At 33.5% G+C, this 26,950-nt stretch overlaps 1 pseudogene; it reads left to right on the plus strand.

Annotated features, from left to right (window-relative positions):
• Positions 1 to 3,033: 3,033 nt before the first annotated feature.
• Positions 3,034 to 10,672, plus strand: LOC107865267 (annotated as a pseudogene).
• Positions 10,673 to 26,950: the final 16,278 nt, after the last annotated feature.

A 26,950-nucleotide genomic window follows, 5' to 3' on the forward strand; every position in this document is an offset into this window, starting at 1 on the left:
ATTAAAAGGCTTAATGCTGAATTTTTATTCATTATTGAATTATTCTGTATTATTCTGAGAGAGGAGAAAGGTGTCTTAGCTTGAGGAGAGAGAGAAAAACGTTCTCTCTTGCTTTCACTATTCGCACACCAAGATCATCTTCTAGTTTTTGGTATGATGAATATTTCTATTGTGGTTTTCGTTTTATTCATGAGTATCTAAGTTTATTAGTTAGGATTATGGAAGCCTTGTAGCATACAATCTATCACTTTGCATTTTGAATTCATTATGCATTGACTTGTTTATATCGTACTCTCTTCGCTTATCTTGAATTTTGGTGGTTGCAAACATAGAGGATATGCCTTAAACGTATCTTGTTTGAAAGAAAGGTTGTTGTTCGAAAAAGAGAGTAGTGACAAGAAAATAGGATTACCAACCCCTATTTCATAAGTTAATGCCTTAGCAGAATTAACTACTTAGAGATTTCGTATTATTTTTTGTGAACACTTTTGATTTGAGAGAACTGAAGTAAATTAGTCCTTGATGGTTGAGAAACACTAGGATGATGTTATTAAATACAATACGTTTCTCTATAAGCACGATGCATGTATGAATTCAGAAATCCTATAGTTAGTAAGTATTAAAAACTACAAGGTGGATATAACCCTAGCTTGCTATTTCTCTAAATTTGAATACGATTACACATATTTCATCTTGTTAAAATGAAACCATTAATTTGTGAACTGAATCAAATCCCCACTATTTATTTTATAGAAATGAATGATTACAAGTTAACTAATCTGCATACAACTTAATTAACACCATATTCCCTGTGGGATTCAACCCCAACCTAGTTGGGTTATATATTTGACAACGACCGCTTACTCTCTCGTAAGAGAGGTGTAATTTGAGTGTTATCAAGACAACTTAATTCTCACAAAAAGAACTACCCTACCCATGACCTTGAGATAGCTGCAATGGTGTTTTCCTTGAAAATCTGGAGGCACTATCTTTATGGGGTGCATGCTAATGTGTTCACGGATCATAAAAGTTTGCAGTATGTTTTACTCAAAGAGAGTTAAATCTTCATCAGAGAAGGTGGTTAGAATTGTTGAAGGATTATGATATGAGCGTGTTATATCATCCAGGCAAGGCCAATGTAGTGGCAGATGCCCTTAGTAGATTGTCCATGGGCAGTGTTGCTCACGTGGAGAATAATAAAGGAAAAATAGTTCAGGAAGTTCACAGGTTAGCTAGATTAGGTGTGAGGTTGGTTGACTCAGATGATGGGAATGTTTGGGTTTAGAGTAGTTCAGAATCTTCTCTAGTTTCTAAAGTAAAAGAGAAGCAAGATAAGGATACTAGTTTGGTCAAACTGAAGGGGTCAGTTAAAGACCAAAAGATAGAGGTTTTCTCCCAATGGGGAGATAGTATGTTGCGATACCAGAGTAGATTGTGTGTGTTATGTGTTGATTACTTGGGGTAGCAAATTATCTCAAAAGTGCATGGTGCACGTTATTTTATTCATCCGGGAGCCACCAAGATATACCACGACTTGCGGGAAGTCTATTGGTGGAGTGGTATGAAGAAAGATATAGCAGAGTTTGTAGCTAAGTATATGACTTGTCAACAGGTTAAGGTTAAATACTAAAGACCTGGTGGTACGTTGCAGGAGTTTGGTATTCCCACTTGGAAGTGGGAAAAGGTGAATATGGACATTGTGACTGGATTACCACATTCGCGTCGTCAGCATAATTTGATTTGGGTTATAGTAGACAGATAGACTAAATCAGCTCATTTCTTGCCAGTTCACACGTCCTACACAGCTGAAGATCATGCTAAGCTGTATATCAGAGAGTTGGTTAGATTACATGGAGTTCCTTTTTCTATCATCTCTAATAGGGGTACTTAGATTACCTCCCAGTTTTGGAAAGCCTTTCAGAAGGGTCTTAGTACCCAAGTTTATCTCAATTCAACTTTTTATCCGTAGACAGATAATCAGGTAGAGACGACCATACATAACTTAGAGGATATATTGAGGGCATAAGTTCTTGACTTCAAAGGCAGTTGGGATGACCACTTGTCATTGATAGAGTTCACCTATAATAATAGTTACTATTCTAGTATTCAGATAGCCCCGTTTGAAGCTCTGTATGGGTGGAGGTGTAGATCACCAGTAGGTTGGTTCGAAGTGGGTGAGACCACTTTGAATGGTCCATATATGGTGTTTGAAGCAATGTAGAAAGTTCAGTTGATTCGAGAGAGATAGAAAACAGCTCAGAGTCATCAGAAATCTTATGCAGACATAAGAAGAAGAGATCTTGAGTTTGAAGTAGATGAGCTTGTGTATTTGAAGGTTTCATCTATGAGGGGGGTGAAGATATTTGGCAAAAAGGGTAATCTTAGTCCATGATATGTAGGCCCCTACAGGATTTTGAGTTATGTTGGGAAGGTAGCGTATGAGCTTGAGCTACCCACAAACTTGTCATCAGTTCATCCAGTGTTCGAAGTGTCCTTATTAAAGAATTGCATGGATAATTCATCCGTTATAGTCCCTCTATAAAGTACAGATATTTAAAATAACCTCTCATACGAAGAAGTTCCAGTAGAGATTCTTGATCATCAATCCGTAGACTAAGGAACAAAGAAGTTCCCTTGGTCAAAGTTCTGTGACGAAATCAGTTCGTTGAGGGTGCTACGTGGAAAGCAGAAGCAGACATTCGTACCAAGTATCCACATCTTTTCTCCACGAACTCAGATTCAGCCAAAGGTAACAGTCTTCCTTAATTCAATTCTTTTCCGATCTCACATTCAGCCATATAAGTATCTTCATGTAAATTCATGTACTCACATATTAGTTCAGTCACTCAGTCTGTTTTAGATTTAGTCATACATCTAGTTTCAGTTATGCATGCCAGCATATAGACTCAGTCCCTCAGTATCTACAGTTTAACTAGTCCCATTCGAGAACGAATGTTAACAAGGGGGAGATAATGTAATACCCCATACTTTTCCTAGCTTACTTTTCCTCTCCAACTTGTTTTGTGTTTTATCATGAATCTGGCGTTAGTTTGCGTTAGAATCAATGAATCTGGTGTCTTTTTCATCTGGTTTGGTATAATTTTATTTATATTGTTCTGGGTATGTCTAATTCTTGAATACTATGATTACTTTCTGATTAATTTGGTACTTGAGAATGTTGTCATCAGCTCTAGCATAAAAACACCATTTGTCTTCTGTTTATTCATCGTTGTGATTGGGGATGAGTCATTACCTTATTTACCAAGAGTCATTACCGTACCAGCTCTACTATTAGTTGTAGCAAGTATGCTAGGAAATTCTCTGGTTGCCAAATATCAGCATAAGTACTTGACAGAGCTTATGGTTGCACAAGACAAAATGCTAAAGGCCATAACAGAATCCCTTACTAGTATTAAAGTGTTGAAGTTGTATGTGTGTGAGAAACATTTGGAGAATGCCATTGAAAAGCTAAGAGAAGAAGAATACTGATGGTTATCAGCAGTGCAGATGCAGAAAGGCTATTACCTGGTTTTGTTTTTGTCAACGCCAATCATTGTGTCCGCAGTTACTTTCTGGTCTTGCTACTTACTCAAAGTACCTCTTAATACCACTAATGTCTTCACATTTCTTGCCACTTTACGCATTATTCAGGAACCAGTTAGGTTAGTTCTTGATATTCTTTAAGTATTCATAGAAGCAAAAGTCTCCGTATCTCGAATTGTTAAATTTCTTGAGGCTCCCGAGTTGCAAAACAGACGTATTGATTAGAAGTACCGGGGGAAGGAACTTGAGCCTTCCATAATCATTAAGTCCAATGGGATATCATGGGTTGCAAGTTCTCCTAATCCTGCAGTGAAAAGTGTAAAGCATCACGTTAAACAAGGGAAAAAGCTAGCCATCTGCGGAGAGGTTGGTTCTGGTAAATCAACTCTTTTAGCTGTAATCCTCGGAGAGGTTCCATATGTTGATGGCCTGGTAAGTTTTTTACGTCAACTTCTCATTCTGTTTTAACTGTCAAATTTTTCTATAATACTTAGATCTTAGCAAATGATAAACCTGTTTTATTGGCTTCTCAATTTTCAGGTTCAAGTTTATGGAATGGTGGCATACGTTTCTCAGAATGCATGGATTTAGACAGGAATAATAAGGAAAAACATACAGGAATAATAAGGAAAAACATACTTTTTGGTTCCACCGATCAGATCAAATACCAAGAAGTACTTGAAAGGTGTTCTCTTGTCGAGGACCTTGAAATGCTTTCTTTTGGTGACCACACAATTATTGGAGAAAGGGGTGTTAACCTCAGTGGTGGACAGAAGTAATAAGTTCAGCTGGCATGTGCACTGTATCAAGATTCTGACATATAACTGTTGGACGATCCATCCAGCGCAGTTGATGCACATGCCTCAACCTGTCTGTTTAATGTAAGAACATTCATTTTGACAAACTAAAGACTGAAAACATTTGTAAAATTGCTAACTTGGAATGCTATTAGGATTATGTCATAGGAGCTCTTTCTGGAAAGATAGTCTTGCTTGTGACTCATCAAGTAGATTTCCTTCCTACATTTGATTCAATATTGGTTAGTAATATATTCTGGATAGCCTAATCTAACTTACTATGCATAATGATCTTGTAATTAATAATTTCAAACTTCTTCTCCATTACGATGACCTTATTTGCCGCACTTATTTAGATGTTTTTTATGCAAGTATGGGATTTAACAAAATTCTATTTTGCCAAAAGCTAGTGTCCGAAGGGAACATCATGCAGTCAGCTTTCTTTGATCAGTTGCTTCTATATAGTGAAGAGTTTCAAAATCTTATTCATGCACATGGCGAAGCAACTAAAAGTAAGAGTAGTCGGTGGTGTGCTCCCCAAGGAAGGACCAAAAGCTCAGAAGAAAACATTTATCAGTTGTTATTATACCAACAATTTATATGAAAGTGATTTTACAGGTGCACATATTACCTACTCATAATTCATTACTAGTCCTTATATCGACTGCCTGCTAAAACTTTTAGTCCACTATTTTGATGTTCTGCACAGAGATTTTACTTTGCTTCAGCAAAGAAACTCATGAGAATTGATGGCACAAGAAGGTCATTGGTTGCTAGCAATCTTGCTGAAGCCATAACAGGAGCAATGACTATAAGAGCTTTCGAGAAGGACCGTTTTTGCACAGAATATACGCACCTTGTTGATAGAAATGTAATATCATTTTTCCTCAGCTTTTCAGCAACCGAGTGGTTGATCCAACGTCTAGAAATTCTCTGCACAATAGTCCTCTCATAGTCGGCCTTAGCCATGGTTTTACTTCCCTTCGAAGCTTCTGACTTAGGTAATGAAGTTCATTACATCATGCAGCAAAACTAGAACAAAATAAAGTTGATTCATATACTAAGACTTTGGCATTTGATTTTCAAGATATATTGGCATGGCTCTGTCGTACGCTCTTTCCTTAAATGTATTTCTAGTTGCTTCATTCCAAAACCAGCGCATGCTAGAAAACTCCATCATTTCAATAGAAAGACTAGAGAAATACATGCATATTCCTAGTGAACGGCTTGAAATAATACAAGGCAATAGACCTGATCCCTCTTTTCCTTCCACTGGTAAAGTGGAGATTGTTGATTTAAAGGTTAGTATCCAAATTCCTTAGTTTTCCATCTTTCTTTATTCATCGATGTAGAACAAAGATCACATAAAATTTATATTCCAGGTTAGATATCAACCGAGCACTCCACTAGTTCTACAAAGCATTAGCTGCATAATTGAAGGTGGATATAAAGTTGGAATTATTGGCAGGGCAGGTAGTGGCAAAACAACTCTTATTAGTGCCTTGTTTTGCTTGGTAGAGCCAACGGAAGGAAGAATCATCATAGATGGACTAAATATTTCAACAATCGGTATTCATGATCTTCGATCTTCTTTATCTATTATTCCACAAGATCCTACGTTTTTTAGCGGTACTGTTAGATGCAATCTTGACCCCTTGTCAGAGCACACTGATCACGATATATGGGAGGTAACATTTATTTATAAACATTGTCAAAACTTATCATTCTGCAGCATAGCATCTTTTATTCTACTACAATATTTGTCCTTTTTTCCATCTAAAGGCCGTTTCTACTATTCTAACCAAAGTGTTATCAGCATTTTCTACCAAATACATCGATTTTTAATAATCACATTCAAAAATTTTATCCATACACGTAACTGTTTATCTATAAAATCAGTTTCAACACTTATTTCTGTTATCATCATGTGTGTAAGGTTTTGGGAAAATGTCAACTTTGAGACGTTGTTCAACAGAAAGAAAGAAGACTAGACTCTTCAGGTAATCAAACAAACAACATATATAGCTTGATGATAACTTGAATCCATAGCTCGGAAAAATGTCACCGTATACATGTTAGGCCCTCCTGATGCGTGTGCAACAACATTTTTGGAAATTCCGAGCTTTCCCTTGAAAGATACGTGCCTGATTCTCGATCAACTTGTAGGCTAAGGGCACAGGATCAGTCCTGAGTTTTCTGACAAGTTCTTTGGCACAGTCGAAGCATATTGCTGATGCTACCAAATACATCAGCATTACTGTCAGTTTTGGTTAGTTTCATCTTATTCTAAATTACTTTTTCAGATACCTAAAATCATTTTTTCTTATCAAAGTGTACAATACATGATTTTGGCCTCTCTTTTTCTTGTTAATGATTTTAAATATGCAATATTGTTTGCCTTGGGAAGGCTGAAACTATATTCTAGCGGGGATTAAAATCTCATAAGAGAACAGTGTTTCTTCTCAAATGTGTCTGCTCCTTTGTGTGGAATAGACAGATTATTAAGAAGTGTCAAAACAATGTTGCTTTTTGAAAACACTGTGTAATAAGAAACTGTAAGAATGAATAATGCAGAAAGAGATGGAAGCATGGGCAATGTACTTCGACACTAGTGCTATCAAGGATAGGTAAAATAACCTAGATGTGGAGCATTTTAACTCTAAATCTAACAAAAAGACTAGGAGATCGTGTGTTGAACTAGTTCATATCCAACTTAACTCAAGTATATTGCTATCCATAGAATACTTTTAGTGGAAAGAGAAATAGACGTAGACAATTATTTAGGCCTTTCGGTTGTTTTTAGGATAAACTAGCTGGAGATCAGAATTTCAGCTTCAATTATGATTGTAGATTTTGTTTTATACTAGGGGAGAGAACAAATGGGGATGTCGAATGAAGATGAAAATTGCAATAACTCTTGATTGTAAACATCTGCATGGCACTTGAATAATTTGACCTTTTGAACTTTTCCACAGGACAATGGTATGGTACCGAGTGACACAAATGATTCATTAAATAACCTCTCTTGTTCATGTTATACAAGATCTTATGTTTCATATTTAATTCAAATCTATACCTATATGGATGCCATTTATTATGTACCTAGTCTTCCATTTAAATTTTCCTTTTTTTGCTATCCAAACGTGTTATATGATCCTAAAAATTTGCAGGAAACGTCAAGTCGCTCATAAGCTTTCCTTTCTTCATGTCCCATGCAAGCAGACCAACTTAAGTACGATAGGCTTGAGGTCTTACTGAGGATCTGGTCAGAATTTCAATTGGGATTGAAGATGTCAATGACTTGATCGTTGATTTAGATTATGCACTCAAGACTGGGCCTACCTAGAAGATTAAGCAAATTTGTGAAAACTGATACCAAGCTTAAATGCACCTTCTATTCTAGTGTTGATGAATAATTTCATCTCAAATGTTTTTTTGATATTTGTAGCTTAATTCAAAATGTAATCATTTAGGAGTAATCTGTTTTGATATTGGGAAAAAAATATAGATTTGAAAAGGTGAGCAATTCATGGCATGCTGGCCGAGTTAGTTGCTCGTCTCTAAATGTTAACTAAGTTTTCTGGTCTCTAATTATATCATGTTTTTGTATCGAGATTCAAGATATCAATTTTATCTAGGACTAGAATATCGCTCGTCTTTAAAAGTTGATGTACGACAACGATGTTGTTTGTCCTTAAAGGTTGATATAGGAAAATAATTTTTCTCATCTAAAGGATAATTTAGGATCAAGTATTTCTCATCCCTAAAAGATAATTAAGGACCAGGTAGTTAGTCTATTTGAGATAAGATAAACCATCGCTAAAAGATGATTATGACCAAGTAGTTAATCTATTGGGATGAGATATATCGTCACAAAAAGATAATTATGACCAGGTAGTTAGTCTATTTGTCACCATCGCTAAAAGATGATTATGACCAAGTAGTTAATCTATTGGGATGAGATATATCGTCACAAAAAGATAATTATGACCAGGTAGTTAGTCTATTTGGGACAGGATATACCGTCGCTAAAAGATAATTACAACTAGGTAGATAGTCAATTTGGGATGAGGTATATCGTCGCAAAAGGATAATTACGACCAGGTAGTTAGTTGATTGGGATTAGATATACCATCGCTAAAAGATAATTAGGATCATGTTTTTTACCATCTCAAAAAGATTTTAAGAACCAGCTTTGTTGACTCATCGCTATTGAGCTTTAGCGGCGGAGCCTGTTAGGACGGGATGCGACCAGTTTTTTTCCATCCTAAAAGACCAATTAGGACAAGATTTGGACTTTTTGGGACCAGATTTTCCTTCCTTATATGTTATTTTTCTTGTAGTGTCGGATGACATTGATTTGATGTCTAATTAAAAAGTAAATAAATTGGTGAAGTCTAGTCATAAGGATAGTTGATGTGCGATATAAAGCTACAATCGAGGAAATGTCGGGGTTTTGATATATGATATAACTCTACGTAAGCAACTTCAACATATTTTATAGTTGTATAGTGTTTAGTAAATATAGCATATCATGTTATGTAAAGCTTTATATTGAGTAAATAAATATATTTTGAAAAGCTAACACATAGCTCTACATCTTTTATTTTTGAAAAAATCTAGTTTGTTGTTATAGGATCGAACTAGGAGATGCAATAGAGGACAAGTTTTGCCTGGTTTTTCAATTTAGAAATTCCCTATGTGCTACTGGTAGCATTTTGATGATATCTCTTTGTAAAAAATGTATGTTGCGATGATTCGAAACTATTTGCAACCCATATATATATATATATATATATATATATATATATGAAGCTTGGATTTGCCATTTACCTATTCACAACTAGGTTACAACACAAGGCAGTGGGCTGTCCAAGTATATTATTTTTGGGATTTAGTGAAATTTGTGCAAGCTAGGCTTAATTTTGAATTTAATCTTGATTTATACTAACTAAGGATGGAGTCACTAGAAATTAAAAGGTATGTAATTGTGTGTTCAAGGTTGTAAATATTCGTTCACAAGCAAAGGAACATGAAACAATCGTATTGGATTATGATTTGCATTCTTCAAGCTATGATAGGATTATTTGTGTTAAAACACTAAGGTTTGTGCATTACCTTGAACAGATACTCTATTAACTACTAAAGTATTTGTAATACCATCTTGGTATCTTGGCTACCTTCTTGTAGCCTCATATTGTCATGTTGGTATCCTTGAAGTCTTACAAGACCATTGTTTAACTCCCCCAATTGTATGGGATTGCTTGATTGCTTTGAATTCTTGTTAGGACTTTGTCCTTATTGTGGATGTGACTTTGTTACTATTAACATTTCTCTTGATTCGGATCTTTCGCTATCTTGATTATGGATATGTGGTTTGTCTTAATTACTAAAGTTGTCCATTTTAAGAACAAACTAGAATGTCATTTTAAATATGGTTCTTGACTCTCATGATTATTGGGTTTTGACCCTACTTGATATAGGTCTTGGATCCTTCTTAATACTGGAATTTGACCCTACTTGATATAGGGATTAAGTTAATCTTGATATTTGATTATGCTTGGTGTGACAACATAATGTATATATTGGGTGAAACTAGTTACTTGACCTATTGTTAACTAGTTCTTTGAGCTTTCTATATACTTGAGTCATTAAATATTCAATTTAATACTTCTCCATTTTTGATATTATTCTTCATTCTCTTGATTATTGGGTTTTGATCCTTCTTGATAGAAGGCTTCGGTCCTTCTTGATATTTAATTATACTTGATGTGATGGCATGATGTACATATGGGGTGAAATTGGTTATTTAAACTCTTACATAATGGTTCATTGTACTTTCTTGAAACTTGAGGCTTTCAATATCGAATTTGATATTTTTGATATGTTCGTTTACTTTATTTATGTCAATCCTAGTGGGGCGGTTAGGTTGTTATTTCATTATTATTATTATTCTATAATTTGTCTCAGGTGTTTTTAAATTATATGTTAGTAATTCCGGACTCTTCTCGCTGAGTACGTTATATATTGGTTAATATTAGCAGCTCAATTTAGTTAAGTTAATTGTTAATTGATTATGGCTTCAAATTTTAAGTTATGAACAATTAAGAATGTTTGACCTAACCTCTGACTCTCCATTCTAAGTATATAAAACACTCTATAACATATATAGTTTTAGCAGCCAGTAAGCATGCTCAAATTATCCTTAAACCTTTCATGTATGTACATTCATCACTATATTCATACCTGCAGGTTATCAGGTAGACAATGATCCTTATTGCATGTGGTTGAGTTCAAATGATGATTGGTATGATCCTTTTTTCTGTTGCTGAGTTTGAAGTCCTCTTCTACTTTGCATAACTTAGGGGTATGTCGGGTCCCTTTTCCATTTAGTTGTTAGTGCTTCTTCATCTTAGAGGCTTGAAGATGTTTATTAAGGGTAATTGAGATAGTTGTATTCATGGTTTTTGGACATGTTGGCCTTATGTATTTATGTGTTTGATGAGCTAACTTTTGTAATATTTGTGGTTTAAAGCGACCTTATGGTCAGTTCTCTCACTTTCTTCCTTTCATATTATTTAAAATTATCATCGTTTGGGTCTTATTAGCTCAAACATATCCCAGGTTATGTTATTTGGGTTGGTGTTTATTAAATTAGTCAAGTAACGCATAAACATTCGATGCTAGTTGAACCCCTCCAAATTATTGGGTTCAAAAGCGAGAGGGCGTCATGCAGAAGTATAAAGTTTGAAAATCATAAAGGCGATAATTCAGACAACAAAAAAAAACATACTAAAACCATATTATTAATATGATTTGGTCAAATGACCTACATATGAAAAATGAATATTAAAAAAATACAAAACCTATTGGGAGAAAATATCTCCCTAAACAAAAACTCTTTAAGAACTACATTGCGGATACTATTGCGTTATTGTATCCAAAATCTTTCCTCCAAGAAAGAGATTTCCAAAATATGGAAGACTTTTTATTTTTTCCTTTAGGAAAAGTAAAATTAATTTTGGTATTACTTTTATTTTCCTTCTAAGAAAATAAAACATAAATTTGGTAAGAAAATCAGGAAAAAAACCCTAACAAATCTCCTTTTCTGTCTTGATTTTTGGAGAAATATTCTTGATCCTTCTTCTTCAGACGATCTTCATATATCATTGCTACTTGACATGCTTAAAAATGGAGATTTTGGGTTAAACATATTTGAGTCCTTTACAGGGTTAAAAGCGAGCTTTATTTTCAAATATGTAACAGCAAGAATGTTGAAAATATGATTGACAATTGTCACCACATGTAGTTTTTTTTTTTTGGATAAGATATCTATTAGAGCATGCACAACGAAAGCAACGATTTACTAGAAATAATATAACTTACATATAATCTAGATAACGTAATCAAAACGACAATTAAAAAACTTACCTCTTGAATCTTTCACACAATTCGTCCAACACCTTGTTTGTTAGGTCTGATGTCTTCTATTACTTCCTGATTAACTCTTTTAATTAATACTTATGTGGTCAAGTGACTTATTTTTTACTGAAAAAGATTATCATATTTTGCTGAAAAAGACACCCTTCTTTATCCAATCTTCCATTGAAGAGGTAAAGGGAAAAGACAAATGATTTTGTCCCATTATTTCCACCTTAATGGCACTATAATGAACAAAATGTTTTTCCTTAATTAGCCCCATTAAAGGCAAAAGGTTTTTAGCTCTTTAATTGGTCTTTAAAAATCTTGTTTGTTGATATTAAAGACATTTTATATAGAAGACCAATAATATTACTTCTTCTAAAAATAATCCTTTTCCTTTTCAAAATGGATTAGTTAATCACGCATACTAGGGACCGCAAAATTATTAACTGAGGCTTCCAATTATGATATTAATTTGGTAAAGAAAAAATTATCATATCACAATAAATTACAAATTATTTCACTAAAAATCTGTAATTGCACTTCTCGGTTTAATTTCGAAATCTACCATTACATCTTATTTAACTCCCTATGTTAGAATTACCAACACTAATCAATTAAATCAAAATTCTCTGAAAAATTTAACTCATTGATTAATTTAATCCTTTATTTATAATGATTAACTTATTTAACATAATGGATATAAAATTCACCTGCAGGGTTTTCATGTGAAAACTTATAAGAAATCATAAAGGGATGTCTTCTATCTCAAGTACGAGACATGGTTCTATCAACTAATTAATATTTCACTAAGTAATTTGTCATCATCCAACCTATTAGGAATATATTGACTCATAAAAGAGTCTCACCTTTTAATAGATTAAAATGACAAATCAAACCACATAGATCATAATAATTATATTAAGATTAAGAGTATAAGTACATGTAATGGACTAGAGAAATCATTTATTAATATTTAGAACATAAACGTATATTTTTAATTAGTCCATTCAATACATACGAAATGTACTAGCACAAATAGTTGGACTATTACCATTCTCATAGTTAAGATCAAATTATATTTAATTTTGTGCTACAATTATCAAGATGTTTGTCCTACCTCATCTTTGATTGTGAACATTAATTTATTACTTATATGAACCGATAATTTTAATCTTCCGTGCCTGAGTTAAAATACTCCATACACAAAATTGTCCTCTATATAAGTAAAGGACACACATGTTTACAATGATCTGTTCAAATAAAGATTTTATTAATATAAGAAAGTGTCTTTACATGAGACGAAAATATAATACTATAACACAAACTACATAGTTAATAGTATATCCCAATAATTTCCCACTTAAATTCGTTACCATGAACGTACAATTTTAACACTCATTTCTTCCACATGCTTATCAAAAACCTTTTGAGTAAGCCCTTTGTAAATGGATCCACCAAATTGTTCTTCGACTCAATCTTCAAAACTCTTACATTACCCCTTTGAGTTATTTCCTGAATCAAGTGATATTTTCAATCAATATTCTTACTTATTTTATGGCTTTGTGGTTATTTTGTGTTTGTAACTGCACCACTATTTTCACTGTAAAGTGGTAGTGGTGTTTGCACTGAAGGAATAATTCCAAGCTCTTTTAGAAAGTTACCGAGCCAAACAACCTCTTTACCCTCCTCAGATGCAGCGAAATATTCGACTTCTATAGTGGAATCAGCAACAAATGATTGCTTGATACTCCTCCAAATAATGGCTCCACTTCCTAAAGTAAACACATATCCTGAGGCAGATTTTCTAGAATCTTTATTTGACTGAAATTCTAAATTAGTATACCAGTAGGTATAAGATCCCCAGAGTGAAAAACAAACATGTAATCCCTAGTCCTTTTAAGGTACTTGATTAATACCTAACCACAGTCCAATGTTCTTGTCCAGGATTAGACTAAAATCTGCTAACTATGCCAACAGCAAACCAGATATCTGGTCTAGTGCACAACATAGCATACATGAGGCTCCCTACAGCAGAAGCATAAAGGACTACCTTCATTCTCTCTATCTCATCGGTCATTTTAGGAGACTGATCTTTTGATAGAGTAATACTATGCCTAAAAGGAAGGAATCCCTTTTTAGAATTTTGTATTCCAAACCTTGCAAGAATAGTATCAATATAAAGTGCTTGAGATAAGCCTAATATCCTTTGTTTGCGATCTCGCATGAGATTGATCCCAAGGATATGAGCCGCTTCTTCCAAGTATTTCATATCAAAATGTGAGGACAACCACTCCTTAACAGAATTCAACATGCTCACATTATTTTCTCTGAGCAAAATGTCATCTATGTATAGAATAATAAATGCTACTCTATCTCCATCCTATTTTTTATAAACACATGACTCACTTTCATATTAATCAAAACCAAAAGTCTTAATCGAATTATCAAAACAAGTATCCCATGTTCTAGGTGTTTGTTTCAAACCGTAAATGAATTTCTTAAGTTTACAACACATGTTCATTACCATTTTCCATGAAACCTTCTGGTTGTTCCATTTAAATGAACTCATTAAGAATTCTATTTAGGAAAACTATCTTGATATCCATTTTCCAAATCTCATAATCATAATGAGCAACAATGGATAAGAGAATCCTAATGGATTTAAGCATAGTTACCAACGAAATTTTTTTCTCATAATTAATTTCTTCTTTTGAGTAAACCCTTTTGCAACAAGACTAGCCTTAAAAGTTTGCACTTTTATAGATCTATCTATAGACAATGCATTTGACTCCCGTAGGTGGTTTTATAAGTTCTCAGACTTGATTGGAATGCATAGACTCTATTTCAAATTTCATAGAAGCAATCCATATTTTAGCATCTTTATCATGTAATGCTTCGGCATAATTAAGAGGTTCTGTATTAGGCTCCTCAGGGATTCTATCATATGATTCTCCCAGTAGCGCAAATCATAAATATTTTCTAATAATTCTCCCACTACGATTACTAGTCACTATAGGATCTGCTAAATTTTGAACACCTTGAACGTCTTCCTGCACTATGACAGGTCTCTCAACATTATCCTGAATGTTTTTCTCTATAATTACATATTGCTCAACATTACTCCCACTACTTTGAGGTAGTTTTATGTCAAGTGTTTGCTCTTGTGCAATATCTTTCCTATTGATATTTCTCCAACTACGTTGATGCAGTGGTATATTAATAATAGTTTTTGGAATTTGTTCTTGTGCTTCATTATTCTTTATATTATTGCTCAATTCCTATAAAATAATTTTACTTCTAGGAATGTGGTTCATTAAATAATCCTCTTTAAGAAATCTGACATTTGTCAATTGCCTTCTGTTCCTTAGGACAATAAAATAAACCCTTTTTCGTCCCTTTTGGATATCTAAAAAAAATTCACACTTCTATCCTAGATTCCAATTTATCAATTTTTTCTTTTAGCACATGTGCTGGACAACCCCAAACATGAATATGTCATAGACTAGGATTGCGGCCATTCCATAATTCAGATGGGGTTGAACGTACTGATTTTGAAGGAACCAAGTTCAGAATATGATTTGCAGTTTCTAATACATAACCCCAAAAAGAAAAGGACAAATCTAAATAACTTAACATTGATCTAACCATTTACAAAAGAGTTCTATTTCACCGTTCTGCCATATCATTTTGTTGTGGTGTTCCCGGAGCATACTATTGAGATATAATTCCTTGTCTTGATAAGTATTTAATGAATTCCGCAGAAAGGTATTCACCACCACGATCAGATCGTAATGTATGGATATGTTTGTTATGTGGCTTTTCCGTTTCCATCTTAAATTCTTTGAATTTTTACAAGCATTCAGATTTACGACGCAACAAATAAATGTATTTATATTTTGAGTAATCATATGTGAAAAACACAAAATACTCAAAACTACCTCTTTCTTGTACATTCATAGGACCACACAAATTAGTATGAATTAATTCTAACTTATTACCGACTCTATTTCCTTTGGAAGGAAAATATCTCTTGCTCATTTTACCTTCTAAACAAGATTCACAAGTTGGAAGTGCCTCAACTTTCAATGAACTCAAAGTTCCATCAGAAACTAATTATGGGATCCTATTTAAGTTAATATGACCTAGACGTAAGTGCCATAAGTATGTTTCACTCAATTCTAAAATACGTTTTCTTTTATGCGATAGATCAACATTATTAAGTTCCATTTTTGTAGCATGTCATGGGAAACATCGAATCCAAACAAATCATGTATTATTGGAGAAGAAATAATATAATGCTTATTAAACTTTGTAATTGCACAATTATTAGCAAAATAAATATTATAACCAGCATCCATTATTCTTGAAACTGAAAGTAAATTCCTTCTTATAGAAGGTATGTAAAGAACATTATTCAGGCTTAAAACTCTAGAACTACTAAACAAAATGAAATGTTTCCTATAGCTAAGGTTGGTGCTGGTTCCCCATTTGCTTAAAACATGTTTAATTCATTTTCAGTTAGGAGACTTATTTCCTGAAACCTATGCAAAGATGTGAAGATATGATTAGTGGCTCCCAAATCTATAGCCTAAAATTGGGTAGAAACAACCGCTAAAAATGTTTCAACGACATATGAAAAAGATGTACCTTGTTTCTGCATCTTTGGTATGTAGTCGGTACACTGTTTCTTATAATGACCAGGTTACTTGCATGATATCACTTGCCCTTAGGTTTAGCCACACCACTATTAGCACCTGAAATCTTACGAGACTTTTGTTTTCTCTTTGCCTTTTGGCTTAGAAGTCGAAGATGAAGGTTTGTTAACCATCAATGCCATAAGAGGAGCTTGTTGCTTAATGGTAGATTCTGCCGCTGACAACTCATTCAACACTTTTGCCAGAGATAAATCCATTTTATTCATGTTATAATTCAAGCAAAACTGTTGAAAACTATTCGGCAGAGTCTGTACAACCATCTCAACCTGAGATTTCTTATCAATAACCACACCAAGAATTTCTAGCTCATTCAATACACTCATCATTTTAAGAACATGTTCCCTTACCAAAGTTCCTTCAACCATTTTCGTGGTCATAAGAGCTTTTATAGCCATCTGCTTTGCAACATGATTATTCTCACTGAACATCTCTTTGAGATATTCAAGTATATCGTAGCCAGTAGTCATGAATTGATATTGATGCTGCAACACAATTGTCATGGAGGGAAGAATGTAGCATATTGCTATCTGGTCAGCCTTAACCTACTTATCGTAGGCTTTAATTTCATCATTAGTGGGTTTAGCTGACTTAACAAGACATTCCTCAACCAACGCAAATTTGAAGCCTTCAGCAGTAAGAACATTATCCAAATTACGTTTCCAGTCCACATAGTTAGGGCCTTCTAGTTTATTTTGATTCAAGATAGAGGTTAAGAGATTGAATAAAGACATGGTTAATCTATTATACAATCAAATTAAATATAGATCATTAGACATGATGAAGAATAATAAAATTCTTAAACACATCATATATATAACCATGCACATAAACAGTTAGAATCGTTAGGGAAACTTAACCATTTAAGTAAATATACATGTAATGTCAGATATTTTATCTCTTAAATAAAAGAGAACCAACTCAGTTAGAGAGTAAAATATTGATTTAAGATAGATAAATATCACATTTCATAAGTCTTTGAACCATTGAATTAACATGTAACTTAGTTGGAAAGTTAATACAAGTCATAAAAAATAGGAGACTATAAAACAGTATTATAGATACAGTATTATGGAAGATGACTTATGTCAACATATAAACTTATATTATTTACTGTTATTAACCACTAAAAATCATAAGGAATTATCCCTATCACCACTGGTTTGCAAATTATTTTTTTTCAGAGTTTTTAATTTGTTTGAAAACATAAAAATGCCCAAAATCCATCAAAATGACCCTGAATGGCAAAAAAATAGCCTGCTTATAGCAAGCTGTGAGTATTGTTCAGTGGGTCATTTCCAATAAACATACCAAATTTCAAGTCATTGGGAGTTCGTCAAAAACTAAAAAACTTCAAAACCAACCAAATCGATAATTATTGGTTGGGCTGTTGCGAGGGTCAACATGACTGTCTACACTGCTTGGCCTTAACAATGATGTTTATACAGCGAGTAATGACTATGGTTGAGTTTAATCTAAACTCAAGTAATTTTTCCCTTAATCCTCAAAAAAACAAATTTCACAAAACTAAGCAAAACGTGTAAAATTTGTTTTTATGTTTTCTTGATGATAAACTTAGATTTTGAAAATAATTAACACCATAAAAAATAAAAAAACAACCAACAACATCATGATTTAAACAACTATTATTCAAAATATGTACAACAAATCATGTAATTTCTTTTAAATTATCTAGCATATATAAGAAGACTACTGATACCAATTGTTAGAACATGCATAGTGGAAACAACAATTTACCAGAATCAATATAACTTACATAGAATCTAGATAACATAATAAAAATGATAATTAGAAAACTTAACTCTTGAAACTTTCACACAATTTGTTCAACACCTTGTTTGCCAGGTCTGTTGTCTTTTACTATTTCCTGATTAACTCTTTTAATCAATACTTGTGTGGGCAAGTGACTTATTTTTTTACTGAAAAAGATTATCATATTTTGCTGAAAAAGACAACCTTATTTATCCAATTTTCCATTGAGGAGGTACAGGGAAAAGACAAACATTTTTGTCCTATTATTTATGCCTTAATGGCACTAAAATGAACAAAATATTTTTTCCTTAATTAACCCCATTAAGGGCAAAACATTTTCAGCTCTTTAATTGGTCTTTAAAAACCTTGTTTATTGATATTAAAGACCCTTTATATAGAAGACCATTAATATTATTTCTTCTAAAAATAATCCTTTTTCTTTACAAAATAGATTAGTTAATCAGGCATAATAGGGACCACATATTTATTAACTGAGGCTTTCAATTATGATTCGGTAAAGAAAGAATTATCATATCACAATAGATTGTAAATTATTCCACTAAAATATCTGTAATTGCACTCCTCGATTTAATTTTAAAATCTACCATTACATCTTATTTAACTCCCCATATTAGAATTACCAACAATAATCAATTAAATTAAATTTAACTCATTGATTAATTTAATCCTTTATTTATAATATTAACTTATTTCACATGACGGATATAAAATCCACCTGCAAGGTTTTCACGTGAAAACTTATAAGCAACCATAAAGAGGTGTCTTCTATCTCAAGTCTGAGACATGGTTCTATCAACTAATTAATATTTCACTAAGTAATTTGTTATCATCCAACCTATTAGGAATATATTGACTCATAAAAGAGTTTCACCTTTTAATAGATTAAAATGACAAATCAAACCACATAGATCATAATAATTATATCAAGATTAAGAGTATAAATACATGTAATGGACTAGAGAAATCGTTTATTAATATTCAGAACAAAAATGAATTTCTCTAATTAGTCTATTCAATACATACAAAATGTACTTGCATAAATAGTTGGAATATTACCATTCTCATAATTAAGATCAAATTATATGTAATCCTGTGCTACAATCATCAAGATGATTGTCCTACCTTATCTTTGATTGTGAATATTAATTTTTTACTTATAAGAACCGGCAATTTTAATCTTTTGTGCATGAGTTAAAATACTCCATACACAAAATTTTCTACTATATAAGTAAAGGACACACATGTAAACACAATGATCTATTCAAATAAATATTTTATTAATATAAAAAAGTGTCTTTACATGGGATGAAAATATAATACTATAATCCCATTTTATTTAGGATTTGATTTCTAGGGTTTGTAATCTATAAATACCCTTTAGGCTTTGTTTCCTTTATTGATACAAAGAGATTTATTCACATATTGAGGCGATTCAGAGAGAGGCACTTTGGAGCCTAGTTCACAAACATCTTATTGTTCTTGATTTGTTATTCAATTGAATACTTTGGGATTTCTCCTCTTATTATTGTGAGATTGATTTTTTAATTTTGTCAGTGGATTCCATGATAGATCTCATAACTATGAGAGGTTGATTCTCTTAGCTAGGGTTATGGGAGCCCTGGCGTATTAACAAAGTAGAGGAAGTATCAAGTCGTTCTAGATAAATATTCTTACATGTATTGGGTTTTCTTCATTCTTATTGGTTTCTTAGTGATGTCCCATGTTAATATTCACCAAGAATATTGCTACTTATTCTAAAAGAGGAGTAGTGACTAGGAAAAGAAGATCACAATAGTTGTTTGAAGATTAACCGTCGATCTACGCTAATAGTTTTTTTTTTAAATTTAATTTAGGAGTTTTATTAATAAGGATAAAAAACATCAAAAGAGTCTTTACACTGCACCAACCCATCCAAATAAAAAAGACGAAAATAAAAATTAGGCCCAACCCAATCGGATCAAATACTCGGCCCTTTTTCCAATTGTTATTATATATAAATTTGACTAAGGGTTTCCTAATAGTATTTCCTTTATCCTCCGCCGTAAAACCCTACTCCAGCTAAAAAAATATTGGTCTTCGCTGTGCTTAATTTGTCCTTATTCTTCTATCTACTGTGGATTATCAATGGTGTGATATGGAGTTATGTTGCTACTGCTCTTATCAGCTCTCAGAAGTAAAACTCTCTTTTGTTTTGCTCTCTTTTTGCTCATCTCCTTAGTTAACATACTGTTTTGTTCCTCCCTGGTGTGTTCTCTGGTGGATAGGATAATTTTAATGTTTTTATAATGTGTTGAGGATTCTAGGTCCCTGAATGGTATCCAGATCTAAGTAAGCTCTACTTCTTCTCCTTCATTCTCATTTTTAGCTTCTATGTTGATGTACTTTCCTTATTCTGACATTTGCTGTAGTTACTGTCGGGATGGAGATAGTAGGATACTTAGACCAAAAAATAATTTTACTTAATGCTCCTTTCAGGTGTTTTAGCTGGAAGTATCTCACATGACCCTCCCATTTTGTTGTAAGTCCCTTTTTATGGTTGACATAGATTAGGCTAGCAAGTATGTTTATATTTCTTATTTCTCTTCTAATTTCATTATCTAAGTAAGATCGTTCACTATCATCTAATAACTATAGACCCAAAAGGTAATAGTTAACTGGGATTTAGGATAAGGGTTAGTAAGGCGACATCCTGAGACTCAAGAGGTAAAGGGTGAAATCTATCAGCTAGTCCAAAAGACATTTAATGGTACTTAACTTATCAGATTTTGCATCCAAGGTATCAAAATAGTTTGATGGTGCACGATAAATATACGAAGTTGAGAAGCAATGGGGAACAGAAACCTAGTGTTCGTCTTAGATTGTTTACAACCAAGAGTAACCAATTTTTTTTCCTTTCACTATTTTAGCAAATCCCCCATTTTTACTTTCTTGTACTGCCCTACTGTTTTGATAAGTTTGAGAGATATTTTTGGCCTATTCCTTGTGGGATATACCCTAACCTAGTTGGGTTACTGTGTTTGACAGCAACCACATTATTTTCAGATTGAAGGTGTAGCTTGGGCGTTGTCAAGGCCCTACAAATGACTTTAACTTGATTTTGGACCCAAAGCATATAAATGCAATATGGGTATTATTATTCTCATATTAATTTGTCAATCACTATTTTGATAGTGTGGCATCGTGTGGAGGCTTCTCAAAAGGGAAAATCTCTAATTTACCAGACTTTATTATCCATTCATCGGCATCTAGGTAGGCTAAGCTTACTCTCGTTATATATTAAGATTAATTGTTGTATTTTTATGATATTATACTAGTTTTGAGTTGGGAACTATTACTTGGTTGTATATTTGGAAATATTTGAATTATTTAGCTAGCTAGTGAGCAGTATTTGGGTGGATTTGGCTTAACCACATGTTTTTTGGGTTGAATTTCTACCTTAGGACTTAATGAGACTTATGTAGCACCTTGTAGTGGGATTCTGAATCATTAGTCTAGATTGGGGTAAAAATTGCCTTAGAATGGACTTTTGGTGTAAGAAGAGGGCCCTCCCGATCCACTTTAAGTCATGATTACAATTATCTCCTTATGGACTCAATAGACCTTCTCCCGTTATCCTATCTACATTCTTAAGCCCTAGGAGAATTTAGACATTTTCTGACTTGTTCTAGGATTGTACCATGGATTTATTAAGACCTGTTTGATTCTATCAATTATGATATCTAGACCGAATTGAGACCAACAATTATGATATTTCGACCAATTTGAGTCTAGCAATTATAATACTAAGACCAATTTAAGTCCGGTATCTATGATGATATTATTTCCAATTTGAGTCTGCTATTCATGATACTATTTTCGATTCAAGTCTGGCATTAAGGGATACTTATGGTTGTTATAAAATCAGTTTAAGTCCAGTGTTTATGGTATGGAAGGATCCACAGTTATGGTTTCAAGGTTCAAATATCATATGAGTGTTACCGTTAGTGTTTCTTCTTGATTGTATCCCCTAGGCTTATGGGGTCTCGGTTGGTTTATTTATTCTTTTTTGCGACTTCGTTATTATAGGGCCTAGTTAGTCTATTGATAGTCATATTATTATCCATTTTATTTACTTGGTTATTTACTTTCAAATTTAGAGAATTGTTCTAAGTTTGCCATTTTCCTTGACTTTAGTTTATTATCTCTCATCTTATTGTACATATATTATGATTTAGCTCAGTCGACCAAAGATGTATACTGAGTACCTATTTCTTTGGTGCTCATACTATATTTTTGCATTTTTATCTAATGCAAATCTGTGTACTTTCTACCATCATTGACGTCTGTACTAGTGTTCGTCAGAGTTCAGATATAGGGAGAGATTTTGAAGCCAAAACAAAATTTACCTCCTTTTTTATTTTGGATGGTGTTTCTATTTGAGACTATTGTATATTTGATACTTATAGTACTCATCTTCACTTGCTAGAGGCTCTTGTATTGATCTTACTAGGTCATGGGATAGTTTACTCGTTTCCTTATTCATTTCTAGTCATGTTATTGTTCTCACAGTTCATTACTTATGATCTAATTACTTGTGTAGTTTTGGTATCTATTCTAGTTTCCACCAGCTAGCCCGTTACTTACTTTTACTGGTTAAGGTTTGGCTTAACTACTAGTGGGTTAAAGTAGGTGGCATCATGACTCAAGAAATTGGGCCATGACAGTCAAGTAGAAAGGACTATTCAAACCTTAGAGGACATGTTAAGAGAATAAGTGATCAATTTCAAAGGTAGTTGGGATGACCATCTACCTTTGTTCAAGTTTGCATATAGTAATAGTTATTACTCCAGTATTCAGATAGCCTTATTTGAGGCACTTTATGGTTGGAGATGTAGATCTCTTATTGGTTAGTTTGAAGTTAGTGAAGCTACATTGATAGGACTAGAATCCATCCATGTGGCTATGGAGAAAGTACAGTTGATTAGAGAAAGGCTGAGAACGGATCAAAGTTGTCATAAGTCCTATACAAATGTGAGGATAAGGGAAATTGAGGTTTTGTTTGGTGATTTTTCTACTTGAAAGTTTCACCTATGAATGGGGTGAAGAGATTCGGGAAGCAAGAAAAACTCAGTCCCTGCTTCATTGGTCCTTTTGAAATTATTGATCATTTTGGAAAAGTATCCCATGAGTTAGATCTATCGATACATTTTGCAAAAGTGCATCCAGTCTTTCACGTTTCCTTGCTAAAGTAGTGCATTGATAATCCAGGATCATTTTTTCCCTTAAAAAGTATGGGTGTAGGAGATAGCATCTCTTACGAAGAGGTTCTTATTGAGATTCTTGACCTTAGGTTTGTAGGTTAAGAAGTAAAAAGGTAGCATTGGTAAAGATTCTTTAGCAAAATCAGTCAGTCGAGGGATCTACTTAGGAAGTAGAGGCAGATTTGATGAACAAGTACCCCCACCTCTTTCCTTCAAACTCAACCCCAACTTGAGGTAATAGTTTTTCCTTATTAATTAATTCTTCCTATTTCATGTCATCAGCTATTCTAATTCCATAGCATGCGTCCATAAGTTTGATTCAATCTATGTTTTAGTTACCGACTAAGTAACATGTCAGTATTCATCTCTTAGAAACTCAGTCTAGGAATCTTAGGTACAAATAGCATTATTGGTTTATAATAATATCACGAGAAGTGGTGAAGAAAACATGGTAATTTCACCTATTTCCCCTTAACCTTCCAGCAAAGTCAGTTTTCATAAGGGGACTAATGACCCCAAGGGGGAGATATTGCAACACCCCTAAAAATCCAAGTAAAGACTAGAACCATGCTTCAAGTAAATGTAGGATGAAACATCAAGTTTTATTAGTATAATAAGGAATTTTTACATGTACTAATTCTACAAAAACCCCCTATCCCTTAACCAAGCCAAACCTCTCTTACCAGTCTATTTCGTAAGAAATGATCAGTTTTAAACGAGCATAATTTCCAAATTTTTTAGCATCTTTGATCTCCAAACTAAATAAATCATAGATATTTCAATTATCTTTCCAACACATCCAATTTTTCCTTAAGTAAGTAACGAAGTAAAAAGTTATGGCCTTTTTAGTAAAGCACTACAGTAGTGAAATAGCAAGAGCCAAACCACAACCGTGGTTACATTTTATGATCGTGCAATGGTCTCATATGATTGATACAATCATAACATCTAAAATTTGACAAAGTGTACCTTCATACTATGAGAGGGAACCACGATCGTGCTTTGAAATTACGATCCCAGGCACTATCGTAAGTCCTATAGATGTTTTTGAAGTAACCTTCAATCCTACGAACCAAGGTATGACCCAAAATCGTACCAAGACTTGTGTGATGATATTCAAAGAGCTCTCACCAAGCTCCCAACCGCTATATCAACCCACAATCATAGGTTGGTCCCACGATCATAGGAAGATTCATATGTCCCTCCAATAGTTTTCTATTATGAATTTTAAAGGGGCATATCAGTCTTTACCATCTTTTTAACATCAAAACCATTTCATTTTGGGTATCTCAAGGGTTATTATTGGGGTTAATATTACCCTAATACCTTATTACACAATATAACATTCGATAATTTTAAATAGAAAAAAATGGTGATTTCTTTCCCCAAGGCAGAGCTATGGTTCATCTTCCTCAGGCATCCAATTCCAAAGAATTATTCAAGTCTTCTATCTATATGTATGTAGGATTTCATTAATGGTTTCCCTTTCACCCATTGAGTCGAAAAGTTAACTCAACTCTCTAGTTCAGTTCTTTCTTCACAATTTAGGGTTTAGGGATATTGACAAATTCATTAATATCTCAGTCATTTGGTGTCATTGAGTTATAATCATTGTTTTATAATAATTTTAGTATTAGTACATGACCATGATCAAAAACATAAACCCTAGCAACATTGTAATGTCCATATTTGTTTGACCTAAGTCGTTGAATTCTTAAAATTAATTCAGTTTTTAAAATTGGCATAATAGTTACATTCTTCAGAGATGGAGGGTTATAAATATCCAATGACCTAGGTTTTATGCATATAATTTTGGGTACTTATTCCTCTGTTTACATTCTTTGAATGATTTTATATAATGTATTTATTTTCAATCTTCAAATTATTATTAGCATTGAGCATGGTAGTTATCAATGTCATTGATGTGTCATGGTTTCAAGGAACATTCGATGCTTAAAATGGTGAAATTATGCATTGGCTTTGGTTATTCGTCGGATATGATGTGTGTTTTGTATGTATTACAGGTAAATTAGGTTGGAATTGGCCTGGAATGAAAAATAGAAGAAAAAGCTCTAAAAAATTAAAGGCTATGAGTTGTTAAGTCACCTTAAGACTTGTAGTTAGAGACGTGAGGTTAACAGTGGTAAAAGCTGAGTGAAGGAGCTAAGTAAAAGCAAACCATGATTCATAAAGAGTGACTACAAGTTGTGGTGTACAGCTGTACTGAGAATAATGGATAAAATGCCTAAAGATTGATAAAAGAGGCTCCAGTGGTAATGAGTGAATACCTTGAGTCATAAGGACTGACTACAACTCATGGTGAGAAGTCGTCTTGATAGCAGAATTAGAGGCCCTGAAAGAGGAAATTCACTGGAGTAACTATGACCAGTAGCCTACGACTCGTAAGGACACTTGATGAGTCATGACCACTAAACACAAAAATGAGCTATGACATCAGGTAACGAGTCGTGACAAGTCCTAATGACTCATTGCTAGAGGCGTGACCACATCAAACATAGTTTTCCTATTTTTTTTAATTAGGTTTCCTTTATTACTTTGGGATACTATAAATACCCTTGGGTTATTATTTTATTATGTTATGCACTTTTGATAATTTTTTACGTACTTTGTCACTTGATTCTTTGTCCTTGGGTTTTTGGTTTCATAATCAATTGGAGATTTTGGATTTTATTCTTTTCATTCTTGTGAAATTAATTTAATGTTTTCTTCTTTGAATTATATGGATTGTTGCATAACTATGAGTGGATAAATTCCTTGACTAGGGTTGTGGGAATCATGGTGGATTAACAACGTAGGAGATTTGGGAGATTTATCTAGTTTGATATAATTGTGTATATTATGATCTTCTTCAAATCAATTGTCTCCTAAGCTACTGTAGATGCTTGGAAATTTCTTCTACTTGAGATCATCCTCACAAGGGAGTTCTAGATTGGGAAAAGGGGATTACGACTGTGATTTGATGCTATTAACCCTCATCTAAGTAACTTGACACCCATAAGGTGATAGTTGTACTGGGGTTAAGTACATGGGATTGGAAAGCAACACCTTGATACTCACTAGGTAAAGAGTAAGATTTATCAATACGTTCACAATCTGATTGATAATACATAGCTTGTCAGACTTTGCATGCAGAGAAGTCGTATAGGTGAATTGAACATGAGAAACTTCAAAGTTAGATGCCAAGGGGAACACAATCCTAGTGTTCATCTTCTATTGTTTACAACCTCAAGCACTCAAGTTCGGTTACTTGTTAAACTCTTGAGTAGATTGCCCATGGAAAGGAGCTTACTCTAAGATATGACTCCCCCCGTGTAGGAGTTCGGGAAGGCCAGAAGTAAACAAAGAGCTGTAGAAGAGAATAAAGTGTTGTGCCCATTCTTTTCTTTCATAGCTGATTTTCAAGTCCCCCCATTTACTT

The sequence above is a fragment of the Capsicum annuum genome, chromosome 3, assembly GCF_002878395.1.
Source record: "Capsicum annuum cultivar UCD-10X-F1 chromosome 3, UCD10Xv1.1, whole genome shotgun sequence".
In the NCBI taxonomy this organism is placed as follows: domain Eukaryota; kingdom Viridiplantae; phylum Streptophyta; class Magnoliopsida; order Solanales; family Solanaceae; genus Capsicum; species Capsicum annuum.